Consider the following 23856-nt stretch of genomic DNA (forward strand, 5'->3'; position numbering starts at 1 on the left):
CAGTGTTTCAGAAATCAGGGTAATAGAATTATTTCCATTAGTAATGGTTGAGCAGTGGCACAAACATAGGATGACATTCACAGGGAGGGATAATGCAAATATATATCTCCTAGGTGTGTTTAACATTTAAGAATTTTAATAAAACTTTGCTGTTTATAACAGACAGATGTGTCTGTTATCTGGGATCCATCTGTGCATTTCCAACAAGGAAAGACTGACCTCTCCTATACAACATCTCTCAGACTTATCTGTTGGCAAGAAGAAAGTAAAACTGGTGGAATTTATCAGCCTCTCTTTGCCTAGTAAGAGTCTTCCCATAATAGGCATTCATAGCATGGCTACACTTTCAACTTTAAGTGCAAATTAATGCTATTTGTTTTTTCAGGCTGCTTCTCATCTCTGTTAATCTGTGGAATCCGGCACATACTTTTGTTGGTCAACTGAATATTGGCAAGACATCTGAGTACTGTCAAGATGAATTCTACGTCTAATTGTAATTTTTTTTTTTTTTTTACTTAACAGCTCTTGAAGTATTTCTATTCCTCTTCCATAATTTCCTCTTCACTGTGACATTTAAGCAAGTACAGGTGAGAGTTAAAGCTGTCATTTACAACTAAAAAAGGCATATAACTATTGTTGACACTATAGAAAAACAGCCATTAAAATGTTCCTGAATGCACAATACAAATACTGTGAAAATACATCTGGTTAAGCAGCTGGAGCATTTGCAACTTCTTTGTAATAGTTTAAAAATATCATTACTCTGAATGAGAAACTATATCAATGAAATACAAGCATTTAAATTAGCATACACTGTAAGCAGGCTTGGCCACGTGGCACAACCTATTTAAAGCTCAATATCTCTTTCTTCTGGCCTCTAAATCCAAAATCTGTTCAAAAAAGCCCTGAGCTACTACACATCACACAAATATACAAGCACTGCTGGACTTAGATATTCTGGGAGATCAGGCAAATCACTTCCATACTTTGTCCCTCATTCTCATATACAGCATATATCTACATCTATATCTATATCTACATCTATATCCTTTTCCATTACACTTTATAAAACACTTTTTTCTAGTTAGAGCTACATTTCCTTTATGTTAAAAAAGAAAATACCTTATAATTACAAAAAAATTGTCCTGTTATATAGAGAAAGGTCTTCACTCAGTCTCCATGCAACACATTACCTTAGTGATAGGAGGTGTTGCTAGTAAGTTTTCCCAATGATTCCTAGATGTGGACCTGAATATTTGAACCTTAAAGGGAGGATTAGAGACTGCATTTTAAGTGATAAGTAAAATAAATTAAATATTTCCTTGATTCTACCAGGCTCTTCCATGATGCTCAACAGTAAAATCAGTTTTATAGCAAGACCTCTGCAATTCTCCAGGATGGTCATCCAGATCTCTGCTCAGGTAGCCTAGAAGCTCATAAAGCCCATGGACAGAATTCAGACATTCAGAATTCAGTTGAGAAATCACAAGTTTTTGCTGTGGCACCAAAGATTTTCTGTTTCCCCTCCATGACAGAAAGCTGGAAAGCCTTCTGTAGAGAAGTTAACCAAAATGCTCATTACTGTGTTTACATCTGCCTACAGCCTGAGGCCCTTATTCAAGGCGAGTTTGTCTAAGGACTAATTAACGGCTAAACTGAGAAAACACTAAACTAACAGGGAGAATGAAACAAGTATTCTAAGTAGGAGCCCCACATTTCCTGTCCACCTTATGCCAGAACAGCTAAAGGACTTGTTATATTGGTCACATCTACTCTTGTAGCTTTCAGCTTTATTGGCACTGAGTAACTTTTTATGTTACCTACAGATGAAATCTTAAAACTGACAGGTGCAAAAAATTCCTTCAACTATGTCAATTAACAAACCCCAAACTGAAAGTTTTTATGTCTTGCTACTCTTGTTTTGGAAATAGCTTAACTATTCAGAAAATAGGTACTTTAAAAATATCCAATGCATGGGTTGTATTTTCTTCTTTAGCACACTGTTATTGAAATAATAATAATAAAAAAAATTGAAACATGTTGGTATATCTTGTGCTATTAAGTTTTATAAAACACATAATCTGGGGTTCCATTTAGCCTAGCAATTTCTCATTAAAAATATTAAATAATGAAATGTTCGCAAAATTTGGTTGGAGAGGGGAAATCTAATTGTTTGGACATTATTATAGCCATGTAAGCGTGCTGAAAACTTTTATAAGAAAAGCTCCTGCATGGTGGTTCTTTAGAGAGACCCAGACGACCGTCAATGGCAAAAGGCACAGAGCCTGCCCTTTGTCTGGGGAGGGGAAATTATAGCTTTATTTGGTCCAGAGCTCCTTTAGCTCTTTCCCCATCCCCTCCCATGCCAGAGAGACTGAGGCCCCACCCGTCCCCATGCTTTTTCCCCGGGGGAAGGGCCTAGAGGCAGGGACAAGCCACTGCCCAGTCAGGGATAAGGTGGGAGTGGAACAGAGTTGGGTTACATTCCAGTGTGGGAGATGGGCGCGGCCGAGCAGGGACAAACCACATGATACATTTGAATGGGGGATACAATAGAAAACATTACAAACCCCAATATAAAAATTAAACACAATATAAACCAAATTAATGTGCTACAACACTCCTGATCTTGCAGGCATTTAGAGAGCAATACTACCTGAAATAACAAATATCAAGGCTTGCTGCTGTTGTATGAAAAGTAACAAATAGATATTGCTCTGCAAACCTCCAAGCTAATTTGTAAAACAGATTAAGGCAGAAAATGTGTAGCTTTAAAAAGAAAAGTATGAGCTGGATCATTCAATCTTCCACTCTTTTGTTTATGTGAAGTTCTGAACAGAGAAGTCTACAGTGCAGGCCTAAGTGAGAGATTGCACAGGAAGATGTCTTTGCTTAGGAGTCACTGAGTATCATTGCTTTTCCCTTTTCAGTCACAAATACCACAACACTACTCTGCAGCATGAAGTTCTAAGGCTGGGACTGAAAGAGCAATTTAAGAGGAAATAGCTGCTGTCATGTTGTGGAAGATTAATTAAGCTAAATTGACATAATGGAAGAGCCTTAGAAGTGCAGTTCTTAAAGGCTTACTCAGATATCCTTTAGGGTCTGTCCCTTGAGACATGGTGATTCCGTCAAGACTGTGAGAATATATTGGGAGGGGTAAACAACCTTTAGGGTCTCAAACACTAGCTGGTACTTCAAGCAAAGGAGTAAAAATCTGAGATAACTCATATTTTACAGCTGCAAGTAGAGTATTTTTTTAGATTTAAAATACTAGTTTTGAACAGACGAAACTGGTAAGGCCTCCTAGTTCAAGACTATTTTATTTGTTTTAAAAACAGGATTTCAGAATTAAGCATAAGTCTTTGAAAGGATTAAGTTCCTAAGTGAAAAAGCAGTTGAGATCCTGTGTATTCCTGGTCATGCTGTTTGTACTCCTAGCGTTTTTTTTGTAATTTTTCTTAATTGTCCTCTGAAGTGTAGTCCAGAGAGTTACACAAACTCAAATTTGAGTTACCAGTTAACTGTTGTGGGACATGGATAACTCCCCTCAAATCAGCGCAGTTTAGGTGACATTTGATTCAATGCTTGGGAGACTGCTAAACTTGGAGCTATTGACTTATTAAAGAAAATATGGGTATTGATCTAATATCGATACCCAACTATGACGGACAAAAACTCTCTAACAGTTTAAAGTTAGAAAGTGTATGTTTATTACAGCGCCGGACAGTGTGCGGGATAGCTCCCAAATTCACACCGTAATTTACAGGTGATTACAGAGTCCTTTTATTTACAAAAGCATTGACTACCCAAAATACAAATGCATATTCATAACCCTGGTACCTCCCATTCCCCGCTTCATATGGTAATTAGCTCAAAAGCTATTAAGCATGCGTAGTTTGTTCCTTGAAATGGGTCGGTGGTCCTTTTCATGGGGAGGGGTCCCCAAAATGAGGAAGTAAAGAAGTCTTCCTCGCTCTGACCTTTCTACCTTTTCAATGCAAATGTGATAAATGAACCTTTGGTAGGACTCCCACTTCATGTCTTCATGACCGTTTAATGAGTTTCTGGGTAGAGGAGGCCTACAATTGTCTTGTGTTCCTAAAAGCTATTCATCAGTTTCAATATTCTTCATTATAAACCCAGCTAACCAAACAAAGTTGACAAGTAATCAGTTATTCTAATATGGAAGAGTGATCCCAAACTCAATTTCTCTTAGTTAATTACTAACTTTTAATTTCAGCAAAGCCTACTTATCTACTATAGTTAATTTCAGCGAAGCTTACCTCTAACTAAAATCTTAACCCCTCTAAAAATCCTTAATTCTCTAAAGTTTATGTCTCACTATAAATACAGAGTGTGTTTGTATGTGACTGTAGGTTTTGGCTAATTTTCCTTTCCTGCTAACCCCACAATTTTTCTGTCACTGACATAGAATCTGTCGCAGTGGCACTCTCCTCTCTTCATAATGGTGATGAGTCTTGAGCTCTAACTACTGCAAGGCTCACCTCTGGGAAGAACTGTGCTTGCATGTGACAGGAGCATAGCCGTATTTACAGCTAGCGATTCCTGAACCTTTCCAATTCTGGTGATGCGCTGTTTATGTGGCGAGAACAGGCAATGATGCAAGGTCTACAACCCTTCTATGAATTAATGGTCTGCAATGTATGTCTTTATTTTGCCCTAGGTGACCCGTTGTCATGGGTTAGCACAGTTTAGTTTTCATTTAAGGAAGAATGTGGAGTGTTTTTTCTTTTCAGGACCTTAGAATTGTTTTAGAAAGGATGGAGACCTATTAGAAAGCTAGTTTAAGATATTAGCATCTGCTTTGACCACTGAGAATGTTAAATGCGACTTTGGGAAGTACCCATAAAGCCCTGATTTTGTGCAGGTTAGGCCTTTTCCTCCTGGCCAGCTGAACAGGTAACACCGAGTTTGAGTTAGGCCTGCTGCTTTCCCCTGCTTTGCGGGGGGAAGCCGATCCCAGGGCCTGGCCGGGCTCCATCGGCTCCGGGGGGGGAGGAGAGGCTGCAGCTTAACATCAACCATTTTTCAACTTCCCTAGTGCCCTGGAGCCCCTGGAGCAGGGAGGTGTCTCTGCCGGGCCCCTAATAAGAGCTCTGGGCCCGTTTGGGCCGAGGTCACCCCAATTGTCACTGAGGAGTGGGCAGAGCTCTTCCTCCGTCACCCCCCCTCTGGTGATTCCTGATAGAGAACAAAAAAGTGGAAAGAAGAAACCAGGCCAATCTGAGGTGCATGGGGATGTTCTGGAAAAAAAAAAAAGAGAGAGCCAGAGCCAGGAGACTTGCTCCTTTTTATGTTTTTATTATCAAGCTTGGCCTGGGGGGAGAGCTTGCTTGCTCTCTTGGCAACGCGGAGGAGGAGGTACACACAGCTTCGCTCCACAGCAAAGCTGGGACTCCCCCACCCCTCACGGGCCTTTTTCCCTTGCCGGGGAGTCCGTCTCTCTTCACTGATCAGGGGGCATCCAGCGATGGGGGACTCCTTCTCAGGTCACGGCGACTAAATAGAGCTGCTTCGGCGGACCCCCCTACCCCTTGCACTAGTCTAAAGTGTGACTTCAGTCCTGGATTCTACTTTGGTTCTCTGCTTTTTAGAGTCTCTTGTTCTTGAGTTGTTCCCACAATTCCAGTGTTCTTTTTATTTGCATATTCAGACACTATCCAGCGAATGGGAGCAGAGATACAGGTTATAAGGTGAATTCTTAAGTAACAAACAAGTAAATAAGGTGATTTATCAATATTAAAACAGGAATAAGGCAAATTCTTTAAACAGAACTAGCATTAACAATCTTAATGGAATTACTTAACAATTAAGTAACTATAACATAGATCATTTGAATAGAACTTGTTTATAACACGGAGAGAGAGACTGCTGTCCTGCAGAAATCACATGGCCACTGCAGGCCTGGGTAGATTTAGCCCTTTCCTGGCAACATGAAACTTCCAAGGCTTAACCCTTCCCTGAGTGAGAGAAGAAAGAGACTGTGTGTGTGTAGAAAAAACACCACATAAAGTCAGTAGAGCAAGAATGAGAGAACTAATAAAGATTATTAGAAAAAAGATTGAAGATATGGACATTTTTAGCTGGATATCTCTGGGGTAAACTATAAAGAAATAGACTGTTTCTTGTAACATCTTAATGTTGTTTGGGGGAATGCTGGCTCTAATCAAAGCTGGGGATTGATATAATTGAGATTTAAGTGAGAATCTCAAAGCCCTTTGCTTGTAAGGTAAAAGGAGGTGTCAGCCTTTGAGATGAAGATTATTTTAGAGAGAAAGTGATTTGAAGCCCTCGTTTCCTGGGGTAAAACGAGATCTCTGTTTCTTTTGAGATAGAGATGATTTTAGAGATAGAAGAAGAGAATCCTTGTTCTGTACTAGAAGAAGCATTCTTAAACAGTACCCCAGATACACTGAGAGGCCCATGAGTAGCCAGGGGAAGGGTGCTAACGGGCAGGGTGGCAAAATCTGCAGAAACTCCATGCGGTTGCAGATTTGTGACGTTGGGAGCCACAAGGCTGTTTTTTGTCTTGTGGCGACTGTCTCCACAGGACTCTAGAGAGACTCCTCTCCCAAAGTAATGGAAGATTATATTTAAATAGTGAAACTGACATATATTTAAATAGTGAGAATCACAAGTTGCATCTCTCTATGTTGTTTTGTAAGAAAGTTAACAGTTTGTAATGGGAGTGAAGAGTGTTTTAAAGTTTCATTTTGTCTTGTTTTAGGTTTTTTTTTTCCAACTTTTCTTTTCCATTCTTTTAGTGTGTGTTAATAAAACTATTTGTTTATTTTTAAGCTTGAGCCTGCTTTGCTTTCCCCTGATTTTCCCCCACAAAAAGAGAATAAACACTAAAACCACTATACTAAATTTAGCAACTAGAATTTAGTGAATGTAAAACCCCTACACCAGGCTATAGGAGACTTAAGATATACTTTAGGAGCATTGAGTGCTTCAAGTAAGAAAACTGAACAGTGTTACCAATTTTACCTTCTAACAGACTTAAAAATAATTAAAAGCAAGTACTGTCAAACTAAATTTTACAAAATCATCAATGCGTGAAGACAGAAGTTGTGCTCCATTGAGTTGTGAGAGGATTCAAATTTACTTTAACTGTCCAATACTGCACCCAGAGGTGAAAGAGCATTGCCAGCATTCTAACATGAAAGAAACCAAAGCATAATGCTTCCTTGCATTTTTGGCCTTCAGTGTTTGCTTTAAGCACCATTGAGACAATTCTGACCATTCAAAACCACTCTATATTGCCATTAAATTCCTGATTTGCATTTGAGAATTACCCTAAATGGTGTGCTTTGTTTGGGACAAAGGAATTAGCTGCTGCAAGTGCCGCTGCATTACTGGTGAAACCCTGACTAACTGGTGCCAGATGGTTAGAAGTGAGATGCGTCAGTAGTTTCTCATCAAAGTGTGTCCTGAAGATGTATCTCAGCTCTATTTTTTACACTGGTCTGAATACTCAAGCATCAAATAGTGGTGGAATTTCAGCTAGAGCTGTGTTTGTAAATCACTTTCATCTTTATTCCCCTCCTTGCCACATACTCTTTCATGGTCACTGAAGTTTGCTGAAAGGAACTGAAATCCAAAAAGAGCCTGGAGACCAGAATATAGGTTAGATTTGCCTTTGAGTCTCAGCAAGTTTGTGATGTTTCAGTTGTTTGTGGTGCTGGATTTAACTGCTCAGAGACAGATATGTCCTCCAGACATGGCACTGCAGACTACTTGTGAGGCTTGCTTGAATGTGGTAGTATGTGCAAGCTCCACCAAATCTGCTGGAGCTCAGGCAGTGACAAATCTAGAAGCTGAATGTACCTGTGGTACCCCCAGAATTGACTGGAATATATGTATTATACTGATTATAACTAACGATGAGCACATATTGTAAGTAATGAGGAAGCAGAACCTCCCGATTGATGTGAATTTAGATTGTGCAAAAGAGAGTTTCTGATTACTCTTTGTGAAAGGACCAGTACCACGTGAAAACAGTGCTTTTAACAAGGTAAGTAGTAAACATCATTTGGGAGCAGAGCAAGTGTTAGCAGACGTGAATTTTTGTTCCTAGGTCTTTGACTCAAAGTGTGGCTTTGGCTAAATTAGATCCTACCCCTTCATTTTCTCAGGTGTTTGCCATCCCTTTGAGAAATAGTTTTCTTAGATGGAAGAATAACATCTAAAAGAAAAATATCAGCACTGCTGCAATTCTGTTGTCTTTCCAGTTATTTCTCTTTTGATTATCTCTGGTGAGCATACTTCCACTGCACAAAGCTTTCACTCATTTGCATTACCTGTCTTCCTTTAGACTGACAAGCCATATTCTAGAAAGCCTTGTCTGTACAAAATAAGCACTTACTAAAGCTGATGTTCATAAAATGTAGTTAATGTTACCAGGCTTTGGGAGCCCTGCAAATCTGTGGATGTGCCTTCCATCCTCACTGATAACATACTATTCCTGTGTCTTGTGTTCTTCATTTTATACTGCGCGCATGCAAGTAATGGCTTCCTAAGATTCAGCAAGGGATGCCAGCCAGGTCTTTGTGCCTTCTTAATTACATAAATATAAATGTCAACATACTGAAACCAGGAAGAATGTAATTACTGTAATAGTTTTCATATGTGGGAAAGTAGTCAGTTCCTTTTGGAACTAAACAGTTTAAAAATCGGAAGAATTCCAAAGTGGGACTTCTGTTCATAATCCTTAGTATCCCTGTGATTTCAGTGTAAGAAGTTGAGAACTTGCTACAGTCATGGATATTGGGGTAAATCTCTTCTGTTTCTCATTTAGCCTGGATGATTTTAAGTGGATATCAAGACTGTCTAGATACTGGCTTTGCATAAAATGCTATTTACTAGATTATGGAAATCCTGTCTTTAAAATCATCCTCTTACAAATTAGCTTTCAAATGGCATTTCTTTATAACTCACCTTTGTGGGTTTTTTTAAAACCTAAAAACCCCCAAATTACTTTGAAGGAAAATGACATGAAATGAAAAGTCCAGTCTTTATCTTGTTAGAATAAACATAATCTCTGAAACTGCCCACTCTTTTTTAGGCTATTAAGTACCCTGTAATTTTCTCTCCCTCCTTTTTGATCAGTTACACATCAGCCTTCTTCATTTTATTTAAATTTTCAGTACTTCAATAAATACAGCTTCAGGTTTCTTCTGTAAGGCAGTGCTTACATACAAGATATAAAGAGATGCTGTATATTAAATTCTTACCAGCATAGTAAAGACATCATATGCTCAGAATTAACTGAAGTTTGCCCTTAGTTACAGTCAGTGAAACACCATTCCCTGCATGGAAAGGTACCAAAAGACCATAGTTCTTCCTCCTTCTAGATCCTCAACTTTCCACCTACCTCAAAATACAAATTCAGTGAGTTGGGACAACAGGAATGTTTTTGATGCTCTTTGCTCTTTTTGTCATTTTCTTCTGAAAAGAATGCCTTCCTTCACATATTCTGGTTTTATCTTTGTATTTTTTTCTTTTTGTATACTGATGTACAACACAGCTTATTATTATTTTTTTAAAAATTTAAATGGTGGAAAATGTGAATAAATTAAATAAATGGGGTAATGCACTTTAAGTTTTGTTAAACGTTTTTAATTCAGAAGACAGTTTTAGAGCTGATGGTTTCTTCCTAATATATATTGTAAAATTGACCATGCCATATTGCCCTCTGGTGGTATGAAATGGTTTAAATGGTTTAAAATCCATTTAATACCATAAGGGCAATACCATCTCGAGGAACTCAATCGAGAAAACACTATTATTGCAACAATGATATTACAGTTCAACATCAAAGAGCATTTTCTGCTCTTGTTGAATACAACATAATTCAATTGACAGAGATTTGGTTGGAACAACAGCAAATATAATTTTGAGATAAACTACAGTCACTTTACTAGCTTAAAAACTTCCAATATCATAATTTGTCCTTATAGCCTTCCAATATGATAATTTACAAGAGAGAATTTGATTTAAAGATGAGATTACAATATGGTCATCTTTCTGATGAGCACAAACAACACACTTGCAATAAAACATGAATAGATATAAGGAGAACAGTTTTTTTCTGCTATTTGTATAAAGGGCTATAAACTGTGGTAATCTGTTTTTTGCAGATAGTTTTCCATTCTCCAGCAGAACTCACTACAGATTGCAGCTAAAAGGTCAATATTTTAGATGTATTCACTTGTATCTTCCTAGAATGCATAAACAGAAATTACGTATGAACAGCCAACAATAAGGTGCCACATTTCACACCAGTATGCATTTTTTTTAAAGTGTGAAGCTGCTGGAATGTGCTAGGTTCTGCACAATGTTAGGGAGCAGGCACCCCTCACTTAAACATATTCGCTACATTACTTTATCAGAGAAAACAAAGTAGAATTTTCTCCTTATTAGTCAATCTGTAAATTTTTAATCTTGCCGATGCATATTTTAATATATTTATTTGCTCCAGGCAGTGAAATTCTCTTTCTGTGAAAAGAACCACAACTTTAAACACATCTGGGTGTGGAAGGGTTTCAAAACATCTGGCTCCTAAAATCACTCCTGAAAGTCCAACTGTGATTGAAGGTGAAACTATCGAGGCAGCCAAACAAGGCTCTGATCAAAGAGATGCCACATTCATTTTGTGCATAGTTCAGATATGAAATTAGCTTCAGATAAACAGCAAGCTAGTTTGGTATGCCTAAATACAAAAAGAAAATTAATGTGTCATCTAAATGAAATTTCATTGGATTATTTATCATTTATCTTTAAAGTGGATAACTGCTGTAATACAAAGCTTTGCTTTTGAAGATTTTCTGGTAGGGTTTCTTTGTTTGTTTCGTTTGTTTTAGTGGTTTTTTGTCTGTTTTGGTTTTTTGTTTGTTTTTTTGTTGTTGTTGTTGTTGTTTGGCTTGAGATGTTTGTTTGTTTGTTTGTTTGTTTTCTTTTCCCCTCTCCCACTGTTATTTATAAATAGATATTTCCAGTTTGACTTTAAAATTAGGGAAAAGGAGATGAAACTCATGGGATGCTTGTGGCTGCAGTTAAGCTGGAAGTTTGGAGCGGAGTGGGCTCCAATGTGTTTTGAGATTTTGTCTCTTTGTGGGTCTCTCACCCATCCAGTCAACACAAACTCTCTGGTGGGGATACTGTCAGGGTAGTCTCATAGCAGGTGGAGGAATGAAATACTTGCATGCACTGGTGGAGGATATGAGCACCAGTGCTGGATTTCTGGCCAGCACATGGCTGCCCTCTGCCTCAGGAACTCTTACATGCAAATTTTGCTGAGGACGCTGTGTTTTCCAGTGTGCTTCCAGCTTTAAATGTTGAACATCTGAAGGTAAAGGAAATAGCCTTGAAGTTGCTGCACGTTTTTGGAGGAAAGAAAGGTCTGTTGACATTTCTTGTAATGCTTCAGTGTTGCAAGGTAGCTTATATCTATCTCTCTCAGTTATGCTCATGTGGGTAGTTACAGAGTATACCTGAGGTAGAGAGAGTAACCCAGTAATGTTGCATCAGATGTAACAAGGAAAGAAAAAGTATTTGCCATAAAGATAAGCTTTCCGGAAACTCTGTTGAGATTGTTGCTCTAATTTGGAACATGTCTGAAAATACATCTTTGACTGTCCAGCACCTTAACCACATGAGGTGCTTAGCTCCTATGGAAAGAGCCCTACAGCTATATCATTACACAGAAAGCTCAAGTAAAGTTGATTTAGTTGAATCAAAATGAACAACTGCCTCAGTGGCAGTTGTTCCTTTTTCTTAACGTTTGTGTCCTGCTACCTCTGTCTTGTTTCCTCTCCTCAGCGCTAAGGACCACGACTGCCATTGGGCCTAAAGCCAGCAGATTTCCATTGCACAACAACTGGCTATGCTCTTCTCACTTGGCCTCTTGTAATTCCTCTCTCCTTCCTCACTCTTCCTTATTTTCAATGAGTTTTGCTTGGCCTGCTGAATGCTCAGTCTTTGCTGGCTGCAGAGCAGTGGAGCCTGACCCAGCTTTAGCCTGAGAAACAACGGCTCCTAAAAGGCTGCTAATGCCAGCTGACCTCCTTGTGACCCTTGTAGCATGAACATATTAGCTTGTGTCTTGTTTCAGCCCAGGTGCCCCAGGATTTACTGCAGCATGAGATTAATCTTGCCAGGGTGCAGAAAGGCTGTGGTTACAGTCATCTGTGGAGACAGCACCCTTTGAAAAGACCAATAGAAAGAGTAAAACCACTCTGTTTTTTTCCTGTACTCCTGGGATTTTGCTACCATGTTTTGACGCTAGGAAATACATTTATCTTCTTCAGCAGACATGCAAGGGAAGAATCCTCTGGGCTTTTCCACAATTTTCCACAAAGCAGGCATATTTGATGCAGTGAGCTGCATGCATTGGGAGTGATGCTTGCCTATCACTCTTAATGCTGTAAGAACCGTACATGCTCAGTGCCCCAAACCTCCTCAAAGAAATAAAGGGGAGATGCAACCTCAGTGGAGAAATTCCTATACAGTGCTAACAGCCATTACTCCATGGGGCTAAAGATTGCAGAATTGAGTTAGAAGAGAATGACACAACAGCAGGAGGAATGAGACAAGACACATATGAATCCTTTCATCTGATCTGAAGCACACATGCAGGCTCCATCTGGCTTCATAGTGTACAGAAGGTTACAGTCAAGAATATGGATTTTTGATTTTTCTGTGACCTATACACACATCTTTCCTCTAGATGTCTTGCATGGGTCTTATCCCTAGTGGAGAAGCTAAAACTTACATTTGAGAATCTCAAATGGATTACGTTGGACTACACTCTGCTCAAACATTTCAAAAATATTTGTCCCTCCCCACTGGAAACCCATCTCCCTGTAGCATTCCTCTTACTTCCACAGACTTGTCTATAGTGTATTTTTCCTAGGAAGGATATGAAGAGTTGGAAAGGAACCTGGAGAGAGAATGCATCGTACACCAAAGAGGTTCCACACTCTTCTTTCAGACTGGACCAGACTAGACTAGAATCATTCAGTTGAAAGTGACATACAATGATAATCTAATCCAGCTTCCAGACTACTTCAGGGATGACCGAAAGCTAAAGCCTGTTATTAAGGGTACTGGCCAAATGCCTCTTGAACATTGACAGACTTGGGGCATTGACTACACTTCCACTAGAGAAATGCCTCTTTATGGCCAGTCTGAACCTCCATGACGCAGCTTTGAACCATTACCGATATAATCCTTGATGCCCTAAAAAGTTTTTGTTTTGAAAGAAACAATTTACAGTGACCCATACATAGAAGCTGGAGTTATTCAAATTCTGCCATTTTATGTACAATTGAACTTTCCCATTTCTAGATGCTGCTTACCACCTTATTCTCTGATGTATTTAATAAGTTTGCAAGAGGAGTCAGTTTCTCTCAGTCTCTTCAAAGAACTACTCTTCCATGGAGTAAAGTTATAAGACCAGCTTTTTTAAACTGTTCTTTGGCACTGTGAGTATGTTTATGTACTAGCAGGGTTTTTTCAGTGCCCTTTTATGCTAATTCACGTTGTGTTAATTGTGAATTTCAAAAAACCTTGCTTTTCCAACATAGGAACTTTGTAACTCCAGTGAAAGCTCAGACAATGGTGGAAGGCAGGTTCAGCTGCTTTGTCTTCTAATTGTTATGCACTCAGAGCACTCAGACAGAAGTTTCCTGTTGTTCAAACACTGTACAAAAACCTGCTTGCCTTTACCCACAAGAATCATGTTGCTATAAGGTTCATCTAGGTGCAAAGTGTGAATTGTGTTTTCCTGCATGAAGCCTTGGCAAAGGACCTTTCATGGCAGTTAGATATAGAACTGAGAAGCTAGTCATAGAGCTGCACTGCAATAGCTACAGACTCACATTGGGTCCAGCATGAGTTTTCAGGGTTTTGTTCATGTTTTCTAACAAGGAAACACACCCTCAAGATGATTATATGTGTAGCTTTCAATCCCACAATTATCTCTGATGTGAAGTAGCCTACAGGATCAATCCTGTACAGAGGCTGACACATAAGGACAGAATGACGCTTAAACCATTATTTGAACAGAACAGCTGATTAAACATCTCCCAGGGCAGAATATAAACTGTAATCCCAAGAAAACCAACAGAGGCTGAAACTGAGCTAGGCTCTAAGGGAACTTGGTTTTTTATGTTTGGAAGATTCTAATTTCTTAATTACACAAGATGGTTTTAGCTCCATCATGGCACCTGCGTCCAGGTCTTGTCTTTATACTGATAGATCATAGACCAGCCTGGGTCCTTCTGATCCACCTTCCTTGCATATACTCATTTCTCTCCTTGCTCTCTTATGGAATTCATTGATCACATACTGTCATCCAAATCTCTTTGCCTTTATTTCCTAGACATTGCTGCACATATCCAGGCACCAGCATTACCACTTCACTCAATTTAAGCTTTCACTAGCCCACATGGGTAGGGGCTGCTTTTACTTTGCTTTCAGGACTTATTTCTGGTTCTGGGCAAGGGATATTTCACCCATCTGATAACAATCCTCAGAATTCGAATATCACCATCTTCTGTTCTGTGGCCATCCCTACCCTTTGCCACACCAGCCACTCCTTTGGCTCCAAATCCATCAGCCCACTGTTATTTTGAATTTCTGTTTGCCCTAAAACCCCTCTTTTTCCCTCCACCTTAGGTAATTTTAGAGGCATAGCAAAGTTTTATCAGGCTTTGTGCATAATTTAGATTATAGGAGATTAATGGCATCTCCCAGCTGGAGATATGTGGGATGCAAAATTTTTGAATGTTTGGGGTGAGGCTGATTCCCATGAATATGTCATGTGTAGTTTCTTAACACTTAATTCTGAAGCCAGTAGTAGGGTCTTTTATCCCCCTATGGTGAGAGGAAGTGCTGCTGGAAACAGACTTGCTGAGGTCTTTAGGGACATACAAAGATATGTATCTGCTGCCTTGGCTCATGAGATCTCTTCTATATCCCGCCAACCTGAATGTATCAAGGTTACTCCAGAGGCAATTTTTGTGGTGGTGAGGAGGGTTGCACTGCAGCAACTCCCTGTCTCTGCCATATGTTTCAGTTTTCTTTTTGTGACCTGTTTGTATTTTGCTTCATACATTTTCAGGAACAGAAGGCCTCAAACTAATCTCTAATGTTCAGAAAGCATTGCAAATATGCCAGCACATGACTAGTGTTGCTATTGTAAAAATGTATTTTCCATCTCTGTGAAGCATGGCATAATAAGCACCTACACATTCCGAGGGCACTCCCACCTGTCCTGGCCTCTCCCAGGTGGCAGAGCAGAGAGCTGCTGCCCTGCTGGGCCTGCTCACTGAGCCACCCCCTTCTGCCTCTGAGTCTTGCATTTTTATGCTGGCTTAATAATTACTCTTTGAGATCAAAAGATTCCAACCTATGCATTGCACAGATTTCTTACTCCAAGTTAACATTAAATGTTGGATGCATGAATCCTGTATGGACTGGAAATGGAGGGGTGGGGTTGCTTCGTGGCATTTGGTACCCACATCAGATGATACAAAACTAATAAAGCAGTTGGTGCCAGAACCTGGATTTTCACTAAACAGCCAAAGGTGCCATGGAAGAACTCCTCAGTGGGGGATATGTGGCTGTAAACATGGCTTGGACACAGAAATTTACTTGAGCTTGAAAGGCTCAGACTGAGGCAGATTTGTTGTTTCTGGCAGAAATGGATTCCCCAGGTGAATCTAGTAATTTCAAGGCATCTGCTTGTAGATTTAGACAGGGCATGTCTTTAGCCTAGAGAAATCTTCCCCACCTGATCTCTCCTGTTACAAATGCCACTTACTTCAATCAGAAAAACAGAACAGCGGTGAAATGTGCAAATAACCTCTTCAAATAGCTAGTTACCTAGTGCTCAAGAGGACAATAAAATTTTCATGGAAAATGTCAGGATCCATGCAGAACACCAAGCTCACCATGCTGGCTTAAGAAAGGATGTTGACACATCCGGCACGAGGGCTGTATCCGGCCATATTTCTTCTGAATTTGCTGATGTCTTTAGGCAAGCAAGTGCCTTATGGTGAGCAGCTGACCAGTTGCTGTGGCCTTTGGAAGCTCACAGGTAGATCCTGCAGGAACACCTTTAATCCTGCGCAGGTCAGAGTATGACATCCTATTGCCTCCTCAGCACTTTGCAGGAGGTACTCTGTTGCTGAACCAAGATGTTTTATTTCCATTATAAAATCACTCAGGTGTGAACTGAGAAGGTCATTGATCATGTGAGGGGAATTCAACATAGCCCACTTCTGGCACCAACTCTCTGACAGAAAATAAATACAATTACATCCCATATTCTTTCCTGTGTTGTAAGATACCCTGCAAAATATTACTACATTCTCTTTCTCACTTTCCCACCCCCCCTCCCTTTTTTTCCTCTCCCTCTGCCTGACACTAAACCAGTTTTAATGAATATATTGCTGCCCGTAAGACAGTGGGTATATTTGTTTCATGAGCCTGTTCCAATGTGTCATTTAATTTCTCTATTATTTCTTTTGTCAGCCTCTGGATAACAAAGTTAATGGTATTTGACTAATTTTTCATGCTTGGATTAAAATATATCAGTAAATACAATGTCAGCTGCAAAGAGGAACTATCAGCAAAGTACTGGGATTTAGAGACTTGATTTGGTTTTTTCCTTTCCCTGAGCAGTAATTACTGAGGTAAGTGAAACGTCTGGGAACAGCTATTTCAGGTTGCATTTTAACTACTTGCTTTCTAGAGGGGAAGATATCAGGCTCCTGACTGAGTGAAGCATAAACAAGTATAAATATGGAATCCTTTACGGAGGACTCAAAGGGAAGGCAAGCATTAGAGTGCTAATGCTAGGTTTTATGCCCCTTACATTTAGGTAACAAAAAATTACTTAACTCAAGTGATGGCTACAAATTTAATCTTTTTATCTGGGACAGGACAATCTCCTTCCCTGAGGAGGTATACTCAAAGGACATTTCAGTTCCAGTTTCTTACTTTCCTTTCCAAAGAGAGAGGTATTTATAGCACTGTCACTGGAAAATCAGAGCACAAGTCTTCAAGAGTAAAATATACTGCAGCCCCTATGGTCAGTGCTGTAAGGGGTAGGTTAGACCTGGCTCCTATAGTATGACTGTGGGGGGCAGGAGGGGAGGAGAAAGGGAAGTGGATGAGGAAGAAAATCTGACTGAATTCCACCCTGGGCTTTTCATTACACCAGAAATGAGTATTTCTGTAAAAAGGTAAGTTCAGAGTGTGACCCACAGTGAGCTCAAACTCAGCAATTGTACTCAGAAAATTAGTGGGAAAAAGCAGCTGAAAGGTCTCTTGGCTTTTTGCAAGAGGATACTTTCAAATAGGACAGATTCCAAATTCTCATATTACGAAGAGAGAGTTTCTGTGGCCTTTTAATCTGCAGAAAACACAAGCTTTTCCTTCTGCGTTGCCAAGCAAGCCCCGGATCCTAAAACCCCTTGAGACATCCTGTCACAGTTTAGCACGGAGTGTCACAAAGTGGGAAGTTTGAAAAGCTACCTGGGACTGGAACACACCCTCATTATAAAACCTCTGATTGTTTCAGGACAACATCCTTTCTAGCTTGTTTCTTTTACACACAGGATAGCAGAAGGTGAGGTGAGAGCAAGTCACTGAAAGTCGTCCTGTCATTGAGCAACAGAGGAGACTAGGGGTGGAGTTTGCAGCGTTTTCTGAGACAGATGAACAAAGGGGTTAATGTTAACAAGTGGTTAATAAGGTACAGCTGCCACCTGGGGAATGTCTCTTGCATCAGATATTCAGGCACTTTCATCATGGCTGTTCAGAGAATAAGACTGGGATCATCAGGACTGTATACTGATGCAACAATGCTTCTGCAGCTGACAGCAAGGGATCAGTTACCTCTTTGACGGAAGAGAGTGAAAGAAAAACTCCAAAATGTATTTAGTATCTGAACTACAATACAATGAAGACCTCAAGAACAAATCAGTGCTGCAGAAAAATGTGTGAGACAGATGAATTTTGCTGTCAAAATGATAAATTGATCTTTAAAAAAATCTCCCCAAACCTAGAAAGTGCTAGTATTTTACTAAGGCTTCTACCTGGAGAAAGGGAAAAACATTAGGAATCTCTTTAGCACAGGGTGGGAGATCTCGGAGCACAACAAGGTGCAGGTTTCCACTCTAAGGGTTTGTATTCTAATGGGGTTTTTTTCATGTCAGTGGTTTTTTCACAGTGTATCTCCTGAAAATCTGTTTTGATTATCACATACGAAACCATGGGATGGGATCAAAGTATTTTTCTTATTTTATGCGGAATTACGATAAATTCGTGGGCAGACAATGTTACATTGCTCAGTAGCAATTTATAGGGATCTCTCTCTTCCAGAAAAAAACAAGATACTTTGTTACCAAGGAGGCAGTCATGGCTGATTTACCCCATGGTCAGTTCCTGAAGGAAGGCTGGAAGTATAAATTTGTGTATCAACTAATATCTTACCTGAACGTCCTTTGAATAGCTTTGACTGTTGTAGAGACTGTTAGATGTTTTGTGTTGTTCATAAATGTTAAAGTGTATTAGCTGTCTTAGGCATATTTACAAAATGTAAATTTGTGTGCATTAATAATAATTCTTTTGAAGTAGCAATCAAAAACTACATATGAGCTCTGTAAAATGATTGAACAGACTTAAGTTTTCAAGTCTGTGGCATCAGGGCTTCAGATATGTAGAGGAGAGGAAAAAATACTTCAAATGGACAGCAGGTGCATCTATTTGACCAATACCCAGTGAAATATTTGTTTTATATTAAGGCTCATTCTGTGTATATTTGATGTATGAGAATTTATGTTCCTGTGTACTTGTTGTACAGCAAATATTCACTGTACTAGTTATCATATTTCATTCAGGTTTGAAACAGGAATTACCTGATTTTAGGTATCTTGTATTGTAAAACATAATAAATAGATTATGATTTGTACTCGCTTGAAAGCAAAACCAGCAAGAGACTCCAAGTCAGAAAAACAATTTAATAGGAGAAAAAACAAAAAGGTAAAATAAAATAAATGCAATATTACAAAAGATCGCTGACAAGAATCAGAATACAACTGGTGGTGGTGGTAGCAGTCCAGTTGAAGAGGTCTTGTTGAAGCAGTGATCCTGTAGAAAAGTCTGGTAGCTCTTGTCCTCTGGAAATCCAATGGGTAAGGCTGCCTGTGCTGTCCCAAATCCCAGATTATATCCAGGTGGGAATGCTTGGCTCCTCCCCCTGGGCAGACCATCTCACAATGGACTGATATCATTTTATCAGTCTTACAATGGGTCCTTGGTTGCCCATTAAACAGAGATAGCTCCCGGAGGGAGTTACCTATGAGTCATGCAGCAGGGCATTGATGGGCCATTAACAGAAGATAGTCTGGAGGGAGGGGGCAAGAGAAACACTGCCCAACGTAGTTTCAATAGCTCATGTAGTTGGTGATAGAATACATGCTTTGGGCACATCTTATATTGTGACGTAGAACATAATTTAAAATAATTTTATTGAATAAACTAGAGAAAACCCACATAATGATATGAAATAAAATGCATGTTTGTAAAACATGTTTTAAGAAGGGCTGAGAGAATGGGGTTTGTTTGAATGTCAAGGAAGAAGATAGTAAAAAAGCCACAGTCAATCCATGTAGCAAGACTATTATACAATGTCGATCAATAATTTTGTCTTTTGTGAGGGTAAAGAATGAGACAAAACAGCATTTTTTTGTTACAGAGAGGGCTTGAAATGAACAGTAAGAAATACTTCTAACTGGAGTGTAACATTGGGTTAGTTGATGATTTTACAGTGTGGTGGTTTGGCCAGAAAATGATTTTTTAGGAAGTTTTAGCTTGAGAAACCAACTAGAAAGGGATATGTCTATGTGAGCATACAGGGTTAAATTGGAGGATCCTGGGAAACTTCCTTTTTCCTCCTTGCCTTGGAAGAGGTAGTCTGGGTCCTGGCTTCTGTGGGGTTGGGCCCGGCCAGCCCCTGGCCAGGCCAGGCTTTTCCTGGGAAGGTGCTGGGACCAGTGACTCCAGGGCCAGGGGAGGGGAGGAGAATGCATCCCCCTTCCTGACCCAGATCAGATTTCCAGCAGCTGTAAAACACCCGCTGAACTGCAGGAGCAGAGTTACCTGCCCCCCTCTGGTGACTCCTGGGCAGAGGAAGGAAAAACGGATGCGGGAGGAAAGCCCAGTCTGGTAAAGAGATCATGCAGCTAAGATCAAAGGCAGCGCTGCATCTGGGCAGGTGGCCCCCTGCAGTAGCCAGAACCTCAAGACTCTGGCCTAGCCCAGTGAGGCCTAACCCTCTGTCCTGGGTTGCAATGTAAGATGTGCCCCAAGTATGTATTCTATCACCATCTACAAGAGCTGTTGAAACTAGGTTGGGCAGTGTTTCTCTTGCACCCTGCCTCCAGACCATCTTCTGTTAATGGCCCATCAATGCCCTGCTGCAAGACTCATAGATAACTCCCTCTGGGAGCTATCTCTGTTTAATGGGCAATCAAGGACCCATTGCAGGGCTCATAGAACGATATCAGCCCGTTGTGAGATGGTCTGCCCAGGGGAGGAGCCAAGCATTCCCACCTGGATATAACCTGGGATTTGGGACAGCACAGGCAGCCTTACCTACTGGATTCCCAGAGTACAAGCTACCTGACCTTTTTAGGGGATGACTGCTTCAACAAGACCACTTCATCTGGACTGCTACCACCCACCACCACCACCAGTTGTATTCTGACTCTTGTCAGTGATCTTTTGTACTATTGCATTTATTTTACTTTACCTTTTTTCCCCCTCCTATCAAATTGGGTTTTTTTCTGATTTGGAGTCCCTTGCTGGTTTTGTTTTCAAGCCAGTATACCCGCCCACCTTCAGTCACCACCAGGAAGAGGAAGAACTATCACACTGTCATGGGTTGGCAGTTTTTTTCTAGTTATGGAGAAATGTAGAATGTATTTCTGGCTCAGGACCTGGGAATTGCTTTAGAAAGGACAGGGACCTATCAGAAGGTTAGTTAGAATACTGGCATCTAGTTTGACCACTAAAAATGTCTGTTGCGACTTTGGGAGGATACACATAAAACCCCTTGATTTCCTGCAGGTCAGCCCTTGTTTTTACCTTTGGCCAGAGAGAGACAGGTAACATCGAGCTGGGTCTGCTGCTCCCCTTTTGGGAGGGAGCTGGCCTGAGCCCTGGCCGGATTCCATCGGCTCCCGGGTTGGGGTGGGGAAGGAGAGGTTGCTGCTTTACAACAACTACTTTCTCCAAACTTCCCTGGAGCAGGGAGAGATCTCTGCCGGGCCCCTGATAAGAGCTTTGGGCACCATTTAGGCCGAGGCCACCCCGATTTACACTGAGGGGTGGGGTGAGAAAGCATTTATGATCTTGCCTAGTTTTTTGATTCTGGCTTACCTGGGTGCTCTGATCTCTGTTCTTTCTGGTGAGATCTTCTTCCCTCACCAACGCGGCCTTGAAAATCTAACACCATGAGCTGCAGTGAGAGAAAAAAAAGATTCTGGGCAAATGTAACCTTTTCCTGGCAACATGAAGCTTCCAAGGCCTAACCCTACCCTGAGAGAGAGAAAAAAAAAGACAGAGTGAACATAAAGAAGAAACATCATGAAGTCAATGGAGCAAGAGTGAAAAAAACTGTTGGTACAGGGGGTTGAGGAGTTTGTCATTCCATCCTTATTGGGCCATGGTAATGAAGTTTATATTTAGTTAACCCCTTTAAATCATGGGAAAGATATGCATTTGGAGAGATGATTGTTTAGATTTGTGTGTGGATTTGAGCAAAGGTGTTTGTGATATTAATCCTATAAGATGCTTAAACAGAGAGAGATGAAAAGTCTTCTGCACTAATGAAGAAGTGAGAGGATATCTCTGTACCTTGAGATGAAGAATCCTTTGCCTTTGGCGTTATTAATCTTTAAAAGCTGACATCTCAATATGCAAAAGTCTAAGACCCATGACCCATAAACAGCTTGGGAAACTGCTCCTGGGAGGGTCACAAAGGCAGGTTTCTCCGGGCGGTTTTTTTTGTGACAGTTAAAACCCACAAGAGAACTGTTCTAGGTTGTCAGTGGGATCCATGACTCTAAGAGAGACTCCTCCCCTAAAGATGAGTGAAAGACTATTTTTAAATGGTGAAACTGACTGAAAATTACAGGTTTTGTCTCTCTATGTTGTTTTGTAGGAAAGTTAACAATTTGTAAGGGGAGGGAAGAGTGTTTTTGTAGTTTCATTCTGTTTTGTTTTAGGTTTTTTTCCCAACTTTCTTTTTCCATTCTTTTAGTGTGTGTTAATAAATCTATTTGTTCATTTTTAAGGTTGAGCCTGCTTTGCTCTTCTCCTAATCTCTCTCCCACAGAAAAAGAATAAACACTAAGGTCACTACACTAAATTTGGCAACCAGAATCTGGTGAATGTGAAACCACTACACATGCCCTCTGTAGACCTGGGCAAGATTTAACTCTTTCCTTATACAGAATGAAGCTTCCAAAGCCCTAACTCTTCTGTGAGAGAGAAGAAAATGGACAGAATGAACATTGAGAAGACACAGCATGAAGTCAGCGAAGAGAGAGTGAAAGTCCTAAGTGAGACAAAGGAGTCAGGAGTCCAGCCTCCTTGGCTGGACTTCTCTTGTGAAACCATGGAGAATGGAAGTTGTGGATTGAAGCCCTTTGCTCCAGGGGAAAAGGACATCTCTAGTTTTTGAGATTAAGATGATTTTGGAGATGGGAGAAGAGAATCGTTGTTTTATACTAGAAGAGTCATCCTTAAACAGTACCCTAAATAAGCAGACATGACCCATATGCAGTGTTGGGAAAGCTGCTAATGGGAGGGTCTTCACAAAAGCAGGTTCCTGGGTGGCTGTCTTTGTGAGACACTCACAAGAGAACTGTTCTATACTGTCAGTGGGGAATCTCCATGGAAGTTCTAAGAGAGACTCCTCTCTTAAAGAACCTATGAAAGATTATTTTTAAATGGTGAAACTGACTGAAAATCACAGGTTTTGTCTCTTTATGTTGTTTGTGGGAAAGTGAACACTTTGAGGGGGAGGAAGAGTTCTTTGAAAATTTCATTTTGATTCTCATTTTCTCCTTTTGGTGTGTGTTAATAAATCTATCTTTGTACCTTGAAGTTTCAGCCTCCTTGCCTTCTTTTCTCCTAATCCTATCTCACGGCAAAGTAAATACTCAAACCATTACATACAGCCATCACAGTTTTTGAAAGCAGGTTAATCTGTCAAAAAAAAAATTGTTTGTGCTTGACCTTATCTCTACATAGATGTTTAGACTGTACAGATCTCTCTGAAATCCCATGGCTGTGATACCAAGCCTAGGCTGTGCTTAAGAGAATGTAGGACTCGGCAAACTTCAGAAGGAAGTGAGATGAGATAAAATAAGGTGTGGGGGCTAAATGAAACAGGATAAAATACAGTGTAAACTCATGAGGTACAGATCAATCCAAACTTGATGCATCATTTTGTTTCTAAATACAAGTAATTTTATTGACAAGAATAATTTACTAGGTATCATTTTTTTTTAATATTCAACGTAGTCTCTGATCTTGAATAAAACTATTAACTGCATTGAAGAAGATTTGTTTGAGCTGTGCCAGAGCTTGAGATAGTTTTACAGAGGAAAAGAGAAGAGTGACATTGAAGAGGAGGGAGGTACTAGTAAAGTATCCCATTTGAGACAAGCCTTAATAATTCTGTTACTGCTTTGATACAAAAAGAATTCAAGTACTGATGCAGTGCAATGAAATTCATTTGAGCAAAAT

The sequence above is a fragment of the Hirundo rustica genome, chromosome Z (genome assembly GCF_015227805.2).
Source record: "Hirundo rustica isolate bHirRus1 chromosome Z, bHirRus1.pri.v3, whole genome shotgun sequence".
Classification (NCBI taxonomy): Eukaryota; Metazoa; Chordata; class Aves; order Passeriformes; family Hirundinidae; genus Hirundo; species Hirundo rustica.